At 41.3% G+C, this 15,598-nt stretch overlaps 1 protein-coding gene across 1 annotated transcript in view; it reads right to left on the minus strand.

Moving 5' to 3' along the window:
• The window catches only part of NCKAP5 (NCK associated protein 5), an 878,246-nt gene extending 863,129 nt beyond the window's left edge, over positions 1 to 15,117 (minus strand). Inside the window, 1 exon segment of the mRNA XM_027590996.2 lies at positions 14,913 to 15,117. The gene's annotated coding sequence lies outside the window, so the exon portion shown is untranslated.
• Positions 15,118 to 15,598: the final 481 nt, after the last annotated feature.

The raw sequence follows: 15,598 nt of genomic DNA on the forward strand, positions 1-15,598 counted from the left end.
TGCGGAAAGGATAAGTAGGGAGAAACCATCAGGGGACTCATCATTGCCTAAGAGATTATATATTTCTAAAACAGTTGTAAAGTCCTAAAAGGATTCTTAAGATGAGTACAATTTATCAGATTTTCCACAATGCCTACTTCTGTAGAACTTCCCTAGAGCATTTTCAACTCTGTATGATAAACCTGCTATCCCACTCAGTTATGCTTCATTTACCAAATACAGCTTGAACTGTAGCGCTTTTTAGAGATTTTATTTATTTATTTGTCAGAGAGAGAGAGAAAGAGAGTGAACAAGCAGAGGGAGATGCAGGCAGAGGGAGAAGCAGGCTCCCCATGGAGCAGGGAGCCCAATGTGGGACTTGATCCCAAGACCCTGGGACCATGACCTGAGCCAAGTGCAGATGCTTAACCAACTGAGCCACCAGGCATCCTGAGTAGCATTTTTTTGATCTATAAGATTTCAAGTGATATCATAGATAATGTGCTTTGACATAACAGCATTGTTGCCGTCCTGAATGCAGCACATCCAATAGGGCTTTGAAAGGGGAAAGAGTAGTGCCAGATGATTGAGGTATCCACCCCCAGCCCTGTGTCTAGAATGTACCTGCCCACAGAACCGGGTGACAACATAAAAACACCTCAATGGAAAGCCATTTCAGGCAGATTAAACACTCTGACAGGCACAGAGTCCTCTCATTTATTCTAAATTCTTATCCAGGAATTGTGCTAGCTTCCAATACAGGAGTCTAGGGGGGAAGGCAATTCTTTAATGCTTCAAAAGATATAAGAAGCGGGTAAGGAAGGAGACAAAGAGGGTTGAGAAAATAGAGGAAGGAAAACCATTTGTAGAAGGGCAAGAACCTTTTCTTATAAGTACAACCATCAGCCTTGAGTTTTCTGAACACTGTTTCTATATACTCACATTGTACAAGCTATGATGAAGGCATGAGGGAAGTATAAGTCAGAGGCCATAGTCTAGGAAGTTGTGCTGTTGCCAGGGAAACAAGATTCCTGTACATTAGAGTATTAGGGAAGAGTACATTGGTCTTCTGCTTATTCATTTATTTATTTCCAACATCCTTCCCCCTAAAGATTTGCAATTACCTACAAAAATATACACAAAAACAAAATGATAAAATAAATAATTAGGGAAGTAAAGCCAAAGGGTAACTACAAACAGGAAAATAATAAAACCAGGGTTAAGATTAAATAAAGAAATATACAACACACTGTCCAGGCTTGAGGTGATATATAAATTTGGCTTAAAGTTCTGAGAGCCTTAAACACGGGCAATAAATTGCACACCATGCTCCGCACAGAGTCCTAAGACTCGGTTGTATAAAAAGAACAGGGCAACCCTTGCCAAACCTAGCTGCCCATTGATATCACCTGGGATGGTTTTCAAAAATTCGATAATCAACCCAAATTCCTAGAGCAGGCAGAGAGGGAAGGAATGCTGGGAATCTTCATTCTTAAAACTTCCCTAAAGTGATTAGGATGCTATGAGCTCTGAGACTTGAAACCACAGCTGTAAGGATTTTAAAATGGGGGAGGGGGATCCTCCAAAAATCAGACTGCAAGAATTATAAAGAATGTGATGCTCAAGCTGAGCCTCTAATTTTGGATGGAGTTTAGACAGAGGACATGAGGATAGAGGGCATTCAAAGGGGAGGTAGAGACACGAGCCAAATCATAGAAGTAAGAGGGAACCTAATGCCATGAACAAGACAGCACCATCCCTAGTCACCCTGAAGTGGATGTGGGGGGCCCTAGGACATATTTAATTCACTCCTTAACCCATCCAATTATAATCAAATCACAGAGAAATTAAGGAGGTCACATACAAAATAAAGGATAAAACTGAAATAGAGAGGAGTGAAATGTATTAGTCCTCTATTGCTGTGTAACAAATTACCACAAATTGAGTGGCTTAAAATAATACACATTTATTATGGCACAGCTTCCATGGGTAAGGAATCTAAGGACAGCTTAGCTGGGACCTCTGCTGTGGTCTCATAAGGCTGAAATCAAGGTGTCAGCAGGCCTGAGGGCTCATCTGAGACTTGGAGTCTTCTTCTGAGCTCATGTGGCTGTTGGCAGAACATCTTAAGTCTTACATCTGCAGAACTCATGGCAATTTGCTTTTCAAGATCAGCAAGAGAATCTCTGAGACTTCAGTTCTCTGACCTTGAGGTTCTCTTTAAAGGACTTGCCAGATTAGGTCAGATCCACACAGGAAAATCGCCTTTTTTATTATCTCAAAGGCAACAGTTTAGGACCTTAATTATATTTGCAAAAATCCCTCCACTTTGCCATATAATGTAACCTAATCACTGGAACGACATCCAACATATTCTCAGGCTCTGCCCACAGTCGAGAAGGAGGGAATTATATGCCAGGTTCATGCGTAACAGGGGGCCAGCATCTTGGGATCCATCATAGAATTCTGTCTATGACAAAGTACAAAGATGAGAGAGAGAAAACTACAAACATGCAAGATACATGAGTCAACAGAACACATGTAATTAAACATGTAAATTTGTCTCTGAGCTTCCTGGCAGTTGAAGTAAAAAGGAGACATGATCAAATTTCCTAGTACTCTCTGATCAGTTTCTAGTACTGACTTGTATACAAGTCAGTCTTGTATAAGACATGATAAAAATATGCCTTTACATAGGAATCATGAAATGAGACAGCATTAAAATAAGGTAGAAAAAAATAAGACATAACTGAAATCTGATCTCAAATAATTTTGTCACCACCTTGCCCACCACCTTACCATAGGGGAATCAGCAATGATGGGAACAAAGTTCAGTGGGGTGCTTGGTCAATAGCAGGTACCATAGGCTAGTGACTGGGGTACCTGTAACAGAGATTAACCATGAAGAGGCACCATGAGCTGTTCCAGAAGTAAGGATACTGAAGTGCAAACAAACTCAAATTAGAAATCTGATAGATCAAACATGTGAAAAAGGCAGGAACAGAAGTTCAAGCACCATGTAGCATCTAATGGGTCCCACAGAAATGTTGCCTCGTTCTTTTCACCCCAGTAAGTTTTATCTGGCTCCCTCCCTGTGGAACAGCTTTTCCCCAGGGCATCTTACGGGCATCATGTGATCTTTGACAGGGCCGGTCAAAGCCTCTTCTTTGCTTTCTGGTGCTCATAATTTGTTCTAAGCATTCAGTAGAATGCACTGTGTCCACTGACATGGCACTCACACTCTAAAATATACCTGCAGTGGGGACACTTGTCTGGCTCAGTCAGAAGAGCACATGACTCTTGATCTCAGACTTCAAGCCCCACGGTGGGTGTACAGATTACTAAAAAAAAAAAGAAACTTTAAAATACACCTGCAGTGGCATGCAACCTTCTCTACTTTCTTCCATCCGCTAATATATTATCTCTTTTTATGACCCTACTCAATCCCACCCTTTCCTGCTCCGACCCACAGAGCCGTCTCCCTTTCTGGAGGGCCTCCACCCTCACTCACGGCGTCAGCTTTGTCTGTGTAATCACTCCTGTTTACTTTTGTGTTGTCTCCCACAGTCTGACCATCTGGTGCACAGCAACAACTGACCCCTTTTGTCTTTCAGTTTCCGTAGAGCTTATTAGTTTAGATTTACAAATCCTATAAATGGAAGAGACTTGGAATCCTCCCCCTCACGCTCTTCCTCAATGAAGACCATCCCACTACGGTCTGAGCACTTCTAGGGACAAGGAACTATTTCATAAGGTCCCAGACCCTTTCTGTGAATTTTCAAATGATCAACAATGCTACCTAACATTAGGTTACAATTGCTTCTCTTTAACTGCCATCCTTAAGTAGTAGTGAAAGTAGTGTGTGTGTGTTTGTTCACCAAGGGATATGTCCTAGAATATTCATAGCAGCACCATTTGTAATGGTCCTAAACTGGAAACTACCCAAATGCCCACAAACAGCAGAAAAGAAATATTAGGATAGAGTCACACAATATAATACCATACAGCAATGAGCCTGAAATGTGACATGTAATATGGATGAATCACACACATACAATTTGAATGAAGGAATACCATATATAAGGTGTGATTCCATTCATATAAAGTTCAAAAACAGCCAAAATCCATCTATGCTACCAGAAGTCAGCATGCAAATTTTCTTAGAGGTGTAACTGAAAAGGAATTTGAGGAAGGCTTCTGAGATGCTACTGTTTCTTGTTCTGAGAGCTGGTAATATAGGCCTATTGAGTTTGAAGCAATTTGTCAAGCTGTATACTTAGATGCATTTACCTATATGTATATTATACTTTTAAAAAAAAGGTTTAAAAATCCTCTTCCTCCTCCAAATGACCTGAATAAATAAAATTTCTGTAGCTATTTCTTATAGATACAGGTTTTAGAATGTTCAAGATCCTAGTCATCTACTTATAAAACCTCTGAATTTGGCAAAGTTCTGATCATTCCTTTGGAAGGTAATCATATTGATTGGTTTGTAGTGTTCTTTAAAAACGACCCATGTGCAATTACCTCCTTTCCTCCAATATGTTGTGAACCCCATAGATAGGTACTTTCCCTTTCGATTCTCTAGCAGCACATGTATTCAGTGTCCATTGTATACTTAGAAAATACTCTTCTTCCCTCCTCTTCCTTAGCAATTTCAGATAAAAGAGATCAAATTTACATGGGACCTATTTGATTAAACAACCCATGTATTTTCTCCCCCTCCTTTATTTGTTAAAGTCTTAATACTAAATCATCCAGTGAAGCTAAATTCTATTTTGCTCTTTTCCTTCAAGTTGATCTAAGGACTGACCTTTACCCTGATTTATGAGCCCTTTTCAGATGTTTCCATATGGAGAGGTGGAGACTATTAGTGAGCTGGCCCCTCCACAGCACGGATTCAGTATTCCTTACGTCCGTTCCTTTTGTTTTCATCACCCATAAATTGACCTAATGTCTGCACTCCTTCCATAGAATTTTCTTTTCTCAAAGAAGAAATACTAATTTGGACAATGAGACAATGAGAAAGAAGCATCCTTATTCACATGAGGTTAGTGGCATCATCCTTCCTGATGGGCTAAACAGAAGGTAAGATAAATTAGTAATAATCCACAAACCACGTCTCTAATGGAAAGAAAGAATTCCGGTTCTACACGATGGCATGAAAATAACCCTTTTGATGTTGATAAGGCTCCCGGTTGATAACGTAACTTTCCAGAGCAAATATTGCCAGAGAGGTCTACAGACACATCATGAATACTGTTTTTCTCTCTGCTCAAACACTCATTTGCACACTTGGAACCTGGTGTGCTCAAAGTTTGCTGAATTTTCCTTTCCCACTTTGTTGTTTTTCCCAGAGAATATTCCCGGGTATCAGTCACTTCCATGGACAAATGATAAGAAGAGAGGCCAGCTTCTTAACAATATTCATATTCCCATCACCCAGCCACCCTTTGTAACCCATGGTTCAGTCTATACAAGTATAGCCCACCCTGCCCCAGGTTTCCTAGCAATAGACAGATACAGGAAAGAATGAAATTATGAATCTGGGAAGACTCTTACCAAGCCTGCTGAACTCTCTCTAGAAAATTGAAGACACATGTCTGCTCTTTATAAGAAGGATCACACAAAACAGAGAAGGAAAATCTAAGAAAGCCACTCATGCAGAAACTATTTAATCAAAGAGTAAAGACAATTATAACATCTGTTAATCTTCTGTGGAGGTTATAATTAAATGCTTTGGGGAAACACCCTTTCAAGGGTGATCCTTTAACATCTGTTGTGAGGACACACAGCATTGTGCAGTGACGAATCACTTCGGCACTTTGGGAGAAAGGAACTTCTGGGGATCACAAATACTGCAAGAGCCCCCAAGCATGCAGCCCCGACCTGCACCCACTGTCCTGGGGGAGGGGCTCTGCTCCTCAGTGCTTTGGATAATTGTCTGTATGGTGAGTCAGACCACAGTCATTGTGTGTTAAGGAATAACGGGATCACAGGGCCAGAAATGGCCTTGAGACGATCTGATCTCCGCCTTCACTTTGCAGATGGGGCCACTTGATCCTACAGCTGGCTTGTGGTGGTTTACACGCAGGGTTGTTCAATTCTCCTTCCAAATTACGCTCCACCCCACCAGGCTGCTGCCTCTTTGGTTTCTCTCTTTATTTGGGCTTGTACTTCTGATGTGTCCTTTGTTTAACAGGATCAGCATTCTGTGTCCAAAAACTAATGCTGTAATGTATGGTGATTAACATAATAAAATAAATTTTTTTTAAAAAGTATGATCCAAAAATAAATAAATAAAATTCAATGGTCATATTATTAAGTACAAAAAAAGAAAAGAAAAAACAGGATCCGCATTATAAAGAGCCCTAGGGGTTCTGAAGTTATGGAGAAGTGGGGAAACTGAAATGACTCCCTTCTGTATCTCCCCAGCCCCTGAGAAACACCAATCATCTTCACTTCCCTTCTACTCTCCTTTCTGGGGAACATGAGGGGGAGGAGAGAAAAATGAAGTTAAAGAAGGAGAACAGTGAAAGAAAGGAAAAAATAGAAGGAGAGAGGGAGAAAGAAGGAAGATTGAGAGAAATGATGGAGAAGTAATGTGGGTGAGAGAGATGGGAAAGAGGTGGCGGCAGGAAGAGCTAGGGAAGTTGGTCCCTAAGGATGGGCATCAAAGAAAGACCTCACCAAAAGGAGCTGGACACTCCTTATACCCATCCCACTCCATAACCTGGTTCCACTATGCTTCACATAAGCAGTTCTACACATACAAAAGACCATAGGATTTGGCAGTTTTGCTAAACAAAATGCAGAGATGATAAACCTGGGGCATCACATAAACAGATGCAATGTGTTGAGTGATGAAAAATATGTCCATATGATGAGAACATAATAAATGCATTCACGGCCAGGAGGGGTTTGGGAGTGGGCAGCCTGGGGCTGGTGGTTGTCTGGGACTGTGAATACTGGTGTGTGCCAAAATGCTGAGTATGTGGGGCTTTTGACATTTGGTGTTGGGATTAAACAACAAGTCCCTATGACCCGGATGCACAGCGTTATCAACCCTCCCATCTCCCTCTAGCAATCACCTACTGACAAGGGCCCGTGATGTCTTGTCTTCAATGATGAGGAGCCAATAATGGTGATCCCAGCCACCACATACTATGAGTCTATTTTTGTGCTGGCACCCTAGGTACTTCTCATTTAATCCTTACAATGATCCTAGAAGGAGGTCATAGAATCAAAATATCCAGTCCAAAGCCTTACTGGGCAATCTAGAACAAATTGACCTCTCAGTACTTTGTTTTTCTCATCTAGAAAAATGGGATTTATGCTAATATCTATCTCAGAGGGTTATCTTGATGAGTAAATGAGACAGCATTAATAGAAAGTACAACAGGACCAGACACATTGTTAAGTACTTCATTAATATGAGGTGAATACATTATTGCTATTACTACATTTTATGGACAAGGAAACTGTGCTCATTGAAATTAAATAACTCACCCACATCAACAGAGATCAAAACAGAAACTAGAACCCAGGTAGATCCAAGGGTAAATGCCACATAGGCATGAGCTGGGTCTATTCGTTTCTGTTACTCTCTTAAAGGACTCAAAGGTCCTGATCTTCCTAGTATATGATGCAGTTTTTCAGGAAAAAGGTATCCAGAAAATCTCCAGACCAACCTGGGAAACATAAAAGGGCACAATACACAGTCCAGGACATTCTCCTCTTTCTAATCGCTGTCCTCATCAATGAGAGAAGAGAAATCCTTGTCCCTTCTCTTCTTTATTCTCATACCTTTGGAGCTCCCATCTGATAAATGTCATGAATACCTACATTTACATGACAAGAAATAAACAGGCACTAACTCACTCAAAGTTAGGTAAAAATAATAACATTATTAATAATAATGCTAAGCCTTTATGCCTTGAGTCCACAGGCATTTGAATGCCATGAGATTTGACTGTCATCAGTTGAGTTATAAAAAGGAATGTGTTCATAAGTATTAAAATGGAGAGGCCAAAGCACTCAGTCAAAATCAGAAAACTTGTTGGGGCGCCAGGGTGGCTCAGCCGTTAAGCGTCTGCCTTCGGCTCAGGTCGTGATCCCAGCGTCCTGGGATCGAGCCCTGCATCGGGCTCCCTGCTCTGCGGGAAGCCTGCTTCTCCCTCTCCCACTCCCCCTGCTTGTGTTCCTGCTCTCGCTGTGTTTCTCTCTGTCAAACAAATAAATAAAATCTTTAAAAAAAAAATCAGAAAACTCGTTTATATCCATCCATTCACCAAATATTTGCTACGCACCTACCATTTGCCAGCCACTGTTCTGGGTGCTAAGGTTACAAAATTAAAGAGGAGAGACAAGGCTTTGCCTTCTTGGAACCTGTAGCTTAGATGGGAAGATGTTCTTAATCAAATCGTTGACCACACTTTTAATCGCACTAGTGACAAGTGCTATGGGAAACAAGTACCTGAGGCTATCAGAGCGGATAACGAGTAGGGAAAGACTTCCTGAGGGGGGCCGGAAGGTGGGGCAGGAGCTATCCCAATGTGGATGGTGGGGAGCAGGGAGCCTTCCCAAAAAGGAGAGATTTCGGTTGGTGGGAGGAGCTGGAAACAGCCAGTGAGTATACAGAGAAGAGCTCTGCCCTAATCTACTGAATGACTTCAGAAAACTCAGCTCGTTTCCCTAGGGCTCTTCTGCTTCCCTCAATGGAAAATAAGCGTGATAGGGAATGCACAGAGTACTCTTCTGCTCCCACAGATTCTCTTGATTCTCCCTCCCTGGGTCTGAACCAAGGGCATATTATAGAGTGAGAAGATTCTGGTCCAGGTGCAGGAAACAGAAAACCTGTTTTTGAGGAGAGTGGGGCACACTCAAATGTGGGAAGCAAGTATAAATCGTTCCTCGGATAGAAGAACCATCATTTGTTTCTTTTTCATATTCAACATCCAATACTAGATCCCAGAAGACTCAGAGACCAGTGCTCCAACTCCAAAAGAAATGTTACGTGTAGACTGTATTCCTGGCATCCAGAGTCCTGGTTGGATTGATGGGCTATTAATAATCTATCTGAATTCTCCAATTTCCCCCTAAGAAAACAATGAAAATGAAAAGTTAAGACTTCTCATTTTTCCAGATAGAAAGAATTACAATGCACTTGAAAACACTACTTTGGTAGTTTTACTGGTTTTGATCAGGTGTCCTAAAAAAAACTGGCTTCTTCAACAAGGTAACTGTTGCAACTGATCTGTATGTGAAATGTTATTCAGTTTAATAAGGCCCTCTACTGGCAAACTCCAAAAACACAGTCTCTTGCAAACAATTTGAAGTATTTTAACTACTCCCAATAATAAAGTATCTCACATTACTGATTATTCAAATCTCAGCTGAAAGAATGAGTGAAAAGAAAATGAGAAAGGAAAGATATAAATGTCATTTTGAGTGGGCCATTCATTCGCTATTCATTAAAATAACTTACATGAAGTAGCATTTGCTTTCTTCTGATGAAGCTATTCCAGATGTCAAAGGTACACAGAAACAAAGGATATTTACCACATTAAAATGTACTGAGTATTCGTGAAACCATAAAACCAAATTATGAATGTTATTTACCCACTACAATAAACCAGATCATTTCTATTTACCCACATATGAGTAACTGACTATAATTAGAATTTTAAAAAATGTTGAAGGCAGGCCCTTTAAAATGCTTCTGATATGGCACAACTAATAATTAAGTTCCCTTGCTTGACAATGACAAAAAGACAGTTTATCGTGACTTGAGAACTTAATTATGGATATATGAAGTACGTTTTAAAAGTAGGCTTCCTTTGATACGTTTGTCAAAAAGCTGATGGAACTGGGAAAATTTAACTTAAGATTCCTAGAAAATTAATAAACTTTTTAATGAGGCCATTAATAACTTTAGGAAAAATATTTTTAACAGAAAGTAAATGTGATAATAAATTGATCAACAATGACGATTAAAAATGAGCATTAAACATACATGTAATCAATGATTTTGATTGGAAAACAGAGAAGGTATGGGAAATATAAGAAACATGGCCTGTTGTAAGAGAAAATAAGTCAATTTTCTATTATATAGATAAAAAACATTATTTAGAAATATTACACAAAAAACAGCAAAAAGAGTAGAAAAATTCTCTGAGGAGTGGGAATGGAGAGGGTGGAGAGGGGACTGGGAGATATACACATCTTCGTATACATACGCGATGTTTATATGTATCCATAAACTACACATTTATAGATGATATAGTAGTTATATATTTACATAAACATTTTCACACTATTTGGTTTTCTAAGCTTTAAGCATGTATTACTTTGATTTTTAAAAATTTCATAGTAACACAACACCACTGACAATGGAACCATTTGGAACATATCTTTCGGGCTGACCCGGATCAGATTGTTTGCCCAATGAAGCAAATACCCTTCGTAGAACCGTTTGTCAGACATGCATCTTGACAGTAACATTTGTCCTCACATTTCAGAACTAACAGCTCTTCTTTCAACACCATGATATTTATCTGCCATATTATTGACTGAGCTGACATTCCACAGTGTTGGGTTTGGGACTGTCCTCTTGAACTCAGTCCATTGGGTTCCTCTAGTCTATCCAAATTCTACTCAAAGGAATCACTAACCCAGAAAGTTTCTTCCTAAGAAGGAGACAGCTGATTTCTTGCCCTGAAAACACCAAGATTAATTTATGTAACCACTGGGAAGTACCTTGTGTAATTGAGGCTTCCAAACCGACACGACACACTTCATTAGACAAGTATGTGTTGGGGCATAGTAAACGTTGTGGGTAATGTTCTATGCATCTGAGAGATTTATTATTTCATCTATAAGAAAACACAACTGGGAATCCAAAGTTCCAAAGGCATTAAACTTTGTAGAATTAGAGAGCCAGAGAAAAAAAGCAAGCCTTTAGGTTACCTGGTATATGTTTAACTGGTTCTAGGACTTTAGCACTGTTCAGCCTCCACCATCCGGGCTGTTTAAATCCACTATCACAAAATACTACCGCTTCCGTTGGCAAACTTTTTAGGTACCAACCAAATGGCCAACCATCGTTTCCACTTTTTTTTTTTTTTTTTAACTTGAATTGCCTGGATTATACTCTTGACCAGGCTGAACTCAGCTACCAACACCCATACCAAGAATGCAAATAATCTTGATGTTTAGCCATAAACTTGGGCTAGCCTGCAAGAGGATTATCTGAGACTAAAAGAAAAAACAAACACCAAAGGACTGGTTAGACATTTCTAAAAAACTAGAAAATGTGATTTGCCAGTTCAACCAGTTGACACCTAGAAGTATTCATCTGATTTGCAGCTCCACCAGAACAATCAGCCCAGGAGAAGACAAGAAAAAATCAAAGTTCCGCCATTGGCAAAGCTCACGAGGAAAAAATGCTTTCCATAACCAGAGGGCAGTACAGTGAAAGGTTAAGACCAAGGGCTTGGGGTTCAAATCCTGCTCTTGTCTCTTACTGCCCATTTGACCTCATATTTCTGAACCTCAGTACCCTTGCCTGGAAAATGTGCATTGTGATCATAATGAGACAGCACGTGCAAAGAGCTTAGAAATGTGCCTGGTATCCTACAATCACTCAATAGTGATTAGGGGGAAGAAAACAGTATAAATCTTCTCCTACAGTTCCCATGAAGCATGCACTCATACACTTTTTTTCATCATTTATTGGGAACTCACTCCGTGCCAAGTGCTGAGCTATGCATGAGATTATGAATTTGGCAAGGCCCGGGAGAATAAACTGGGTGGAGGGAGAGGTGCCACGGGCAAGAACGTAAAGGTGGAGGGGTGCGAAAGAACACAGAAGCCCAGCTTGTTCAGGTAACAGAAAGCAGCGTGGGTAGCCAAGCCAGTCATTTCCATGCAAATCAGCCAAGGAACTTTTTAACAATGTCTGGATCTGAGTCCCACCTTGGAGATGCTGATTCATTAAGTCTGGAGTGGGACATGGGCATCTGCAAGGTAAATAATAATGACAATAGCTAATACTCATCAGTACTTAATATATGCTTGGCATTGTGCTAAGTGTTTTAGCTATATTAATTTATGTAATCCACCCCCATGTCTTCATGAGGTAGTCACTCTTATAAGCCACATCTTAAAGATGTGAAATTCAAACAGAAAAGTTAAGGGAATTAACCAAGATCATAAAGGCAGAATGTTGTAGAAGCAGCGTTTGAGCTTGGGCGGTCCAGTTCCAGATACCAAATCCTCCAACGCTATGCCCTGCTGCCCTTGGACCTTTAGTGGAAGGTTCAGATGAACTGTCAGGCCAGGAAGCTCTGGGACAGATATGCAAGTAGGTGTGGAGGAGTGGAGAAGAATGAGCCGGAGTAGACTGGCTGATACCACATCAGGAATAGTCCTGTTTGCATGCTTAGGAGTGTGGCCTTGAAGGCCTTCAACCCCAAGAAAGAAGAATGTAAAGCCACTCAGCACATTTATGTGATAAGTTTGTCAACCAAGTACAGAGGGCTGGATGTTTGATGAAGGAAAAGGGATATTTAAGATTAGCCATTCACTTATTTAGTGTTATACATTGAACAATGACTCTGTACTAGAGGCTGTGGATATAGGAAGTATTAAAACACAGCCCTTGTTTTCAGTGGAGAGAGGGACTTAATGTGGCAAGGAGCTCCAGATCCCGCAGCAAAAGTTAACACAAGACATCATGAAGGTCTAAAGAAGGAAATCATCACTACAACTCCAAGAGTTCATGGAAGGATCTGATAGGCAGGGGTATTGGGGGCATGGAAGGTTCCAGAGAGAAAAGGTATGTAGGGTGTAAGTGGAATTGAGCTGAAGGTTAGAATCTGAGATCCAGGCTGCTGTGAGAGAAGGAAGGGGGTGAGGAATCAGTGAGAAAGGGAAGAGAAGGTTCTATTGGCAAGAAGGGCTCCAGAGAGGTGGGAGAAAAGCAAGGTGTGGTCAATAAGAAATAATAATAATAAAATTTTGAGACTTGAAAGTAAAGCTGAAGCACAGATTGTCAGAGATGGGAACCACCTGATATCTTGTGACCTGTAAGTAATGCTAGATACCTTTTATACTATTTCAACTGCCAGAATCACCTCACTTGGCCTTGTGGCCATTAACTGAAAAATAATCACAGAGTTCTCTTTGGCTCTCTAGCAAAAAGAATGAGGAACGGAGACATTTAGAAGCATACCCAGAGCCAAAGCCAAAACACGGGCAGGGCCAGACCACTTTATCTGTACACCTTCACCCAGCCCTGTTCCTACAGGAAGACCTAGCAACCACACGTGGGTCCTATTTCTTTCATCATCTTCAGGAATGGAAATGTGGAAGGCAGGCTGGAATGAGCACGAGAAACTGAGTCTTTAGCTGTAGGTCTGCCACCATCTTGCCAGAGGACTCTGGACCAACCATCCCTCTTCCTTGTGCCTCAGGTTTCCTTCTGTAAAAAGGATGTGCTCTGACTACTAACTTGAAAGCGGTCTTAGTAGCAGATCCCATATTTTAAATGAAAAGTCACACAAAGCAATTTCAATACATGAAACACATCCGAGCAGGGGGTGTGTGCCCTGATGGAAAAACTGGGGGCTGACAAACAGGCAGGAGGTTACCCACTGTAGAAATCCATGGAAGACTAGTAGAATATTTTAGGACCTTTCTGGCCCTGGCTTCTTACAAGTCTCTGAAAGCAGAGAAAAGGGGGAAAGCAGTGAAGGCTGCCCCTGCTCTCCTGGGCAAGGGACAGAGCAGCTGAAGTGAGAAGCAGGCTGGGGCTCCAGGAGTGAGTCACAGAGTTCGCGTGCAGGAGCTAACAGGCTAAGAGCCACTTCTTGCCAATCCGCGCAGCCGGGCTGTCCGTTCTAGATGGCAGGAATTAGCTGCCAGTTGCTACGGACAGCAAGGCGCCTAAGAGCAAACCCAGCAGCCCAAGGCACACAGCAGACAGCGCAAGGTGCGCGTCTCTAAAGGAGAACTTCCAGGTGGCCCCATGTGACTGTGATAAAGAGGGAGCCTGCGTCCAGGCTGGAGGCACAAGGAGCCCCCTCTTCCTATCCCCCCCCAAGGGTATCTGGACAGTTCTAAAGAGCCAGAAAGGAAGGCAAAGAAAGGATGTGGATCTTGAATCCAGACCTAGCTGAGTGTCAGAATTTGACTTTTTCAGTAGTCCATGAATTCAGGTTCCCAACTCAGAAGACAAGTCAGGACAGTGAACATTTCTCCAGATACTCAATGGGAAAATATCCAGATAGGAACGGTTTCAATTTCAAAACATTTTTCTATACTTTCAAATTCCTCAAGAATGAATGAGCCCTGTGTGTGTGTGTGTGTGTGTGTGTATGTGTGTGTTTGGGGAGAGGGTGTAGGCAGGAGGGAACAAGACACTGTAAACAACATGCACATATGAGAAAACTACAAACCACAGAAAGGATCAGAGACCAAAAACAAAAAGTGGGTTTCCGCCTTCCAGCACACTAGTTAATTAAAAATTAGTCTGTCGTTTTCTATTAAAATTCCTAGGTCAACCTAGTAGTTTTTTGTATGGTTGGTTGCTTTTTATTTGAAAAAAAGAAAAGAAAAGAAATCTAACCTCCCAGCAGAGTCAAAAGAGGACTAGGAGTTCACTCTCTGTTATCTACACCCCGGTGCCTGTTCTCAGACGAGGAGTCCTCTGCACCTACCCCCGGCAACTTCAGCACACTATAATTACTAGGGAACAGACGCCTACTTGTGTGGCAGCCCGGAGAGCCTGGAGAAACACCTAAACATCATCATCGCACTTTAAAAGGAAAGCAAGCTGTATAAATAAGAAAAACTGTTACAAGAGTTAAAATAAAATAAAATAAAATAAAATAAAATAAAATAAAATAAAATAAACCAGCCCCCAGCCTTACTTGTTAGCTCTTCAGTCAATACATATCACAATCCTGGAGACAGACACAGCCACGGCTCTTTCCAGCTAAAAATTTCTTCCCGAGGTTATCCACTGTTTATTTTTGCAGCATTAAAAGGCCGTGCTAAGAGACCACGCTCAGTTTTCCTGAACATCCAAAGCAGCAGCGAAGTCCTGCAGCGAATTCGGAGCAAGTTTGCGGAGACTCGCTCCCCGGGCCGCGGCTCCGTGGTTGCTCCGAGCTTGTAAATACAAGCTCCGTGGACAAAGTCCCAAATGACATCACTGGCAGCTGCTTATTGTTGAGTCTTTATTAACTGACTGTCAAAAAGAAAGGAGGGGGTGGGGAGCAAGAGTATCTTTTCTGCAGCAAAATCGGCATCTCGGAGCGGATTCCAGTTATACATGCGTAAATAATCCCATTGATGCAAATTTTCAAGAGCTTGGTTTTTCTCAGGTCAGAGCCTTTTTCTCCGGAAAGAGACACAGAATCGCCTCCACCAATTGACGCCGGATAAACTGAAAACGTGGAGGGAAAGTTTGCAATGCCAGGACAGCCCCATTGAGTTGTTTACCCACCTGTTTGCAGTCGGCTTCAGAGTTTGATGATTCACAAATATGATTATTAGTTATGTCTTGTGTGGCCTAACAGCTTTTGCTGTGATACAGATACTTGCTTAATGTATT

This window comes from Zalophus californianus, chromosome 3 (genome assembly GCF_009762305.2).
Source record: "Zalophus californianus isolate mZalCal1 chromosome 3, mZalCal1.pri.v2, whole genome shotgun sequence".
Lineage (NCBI taxonomy): Eukaryota > Metazoa > Chordata > Mammalia > Carnivora > Otariidae > Zalophus > Zalophus californianus.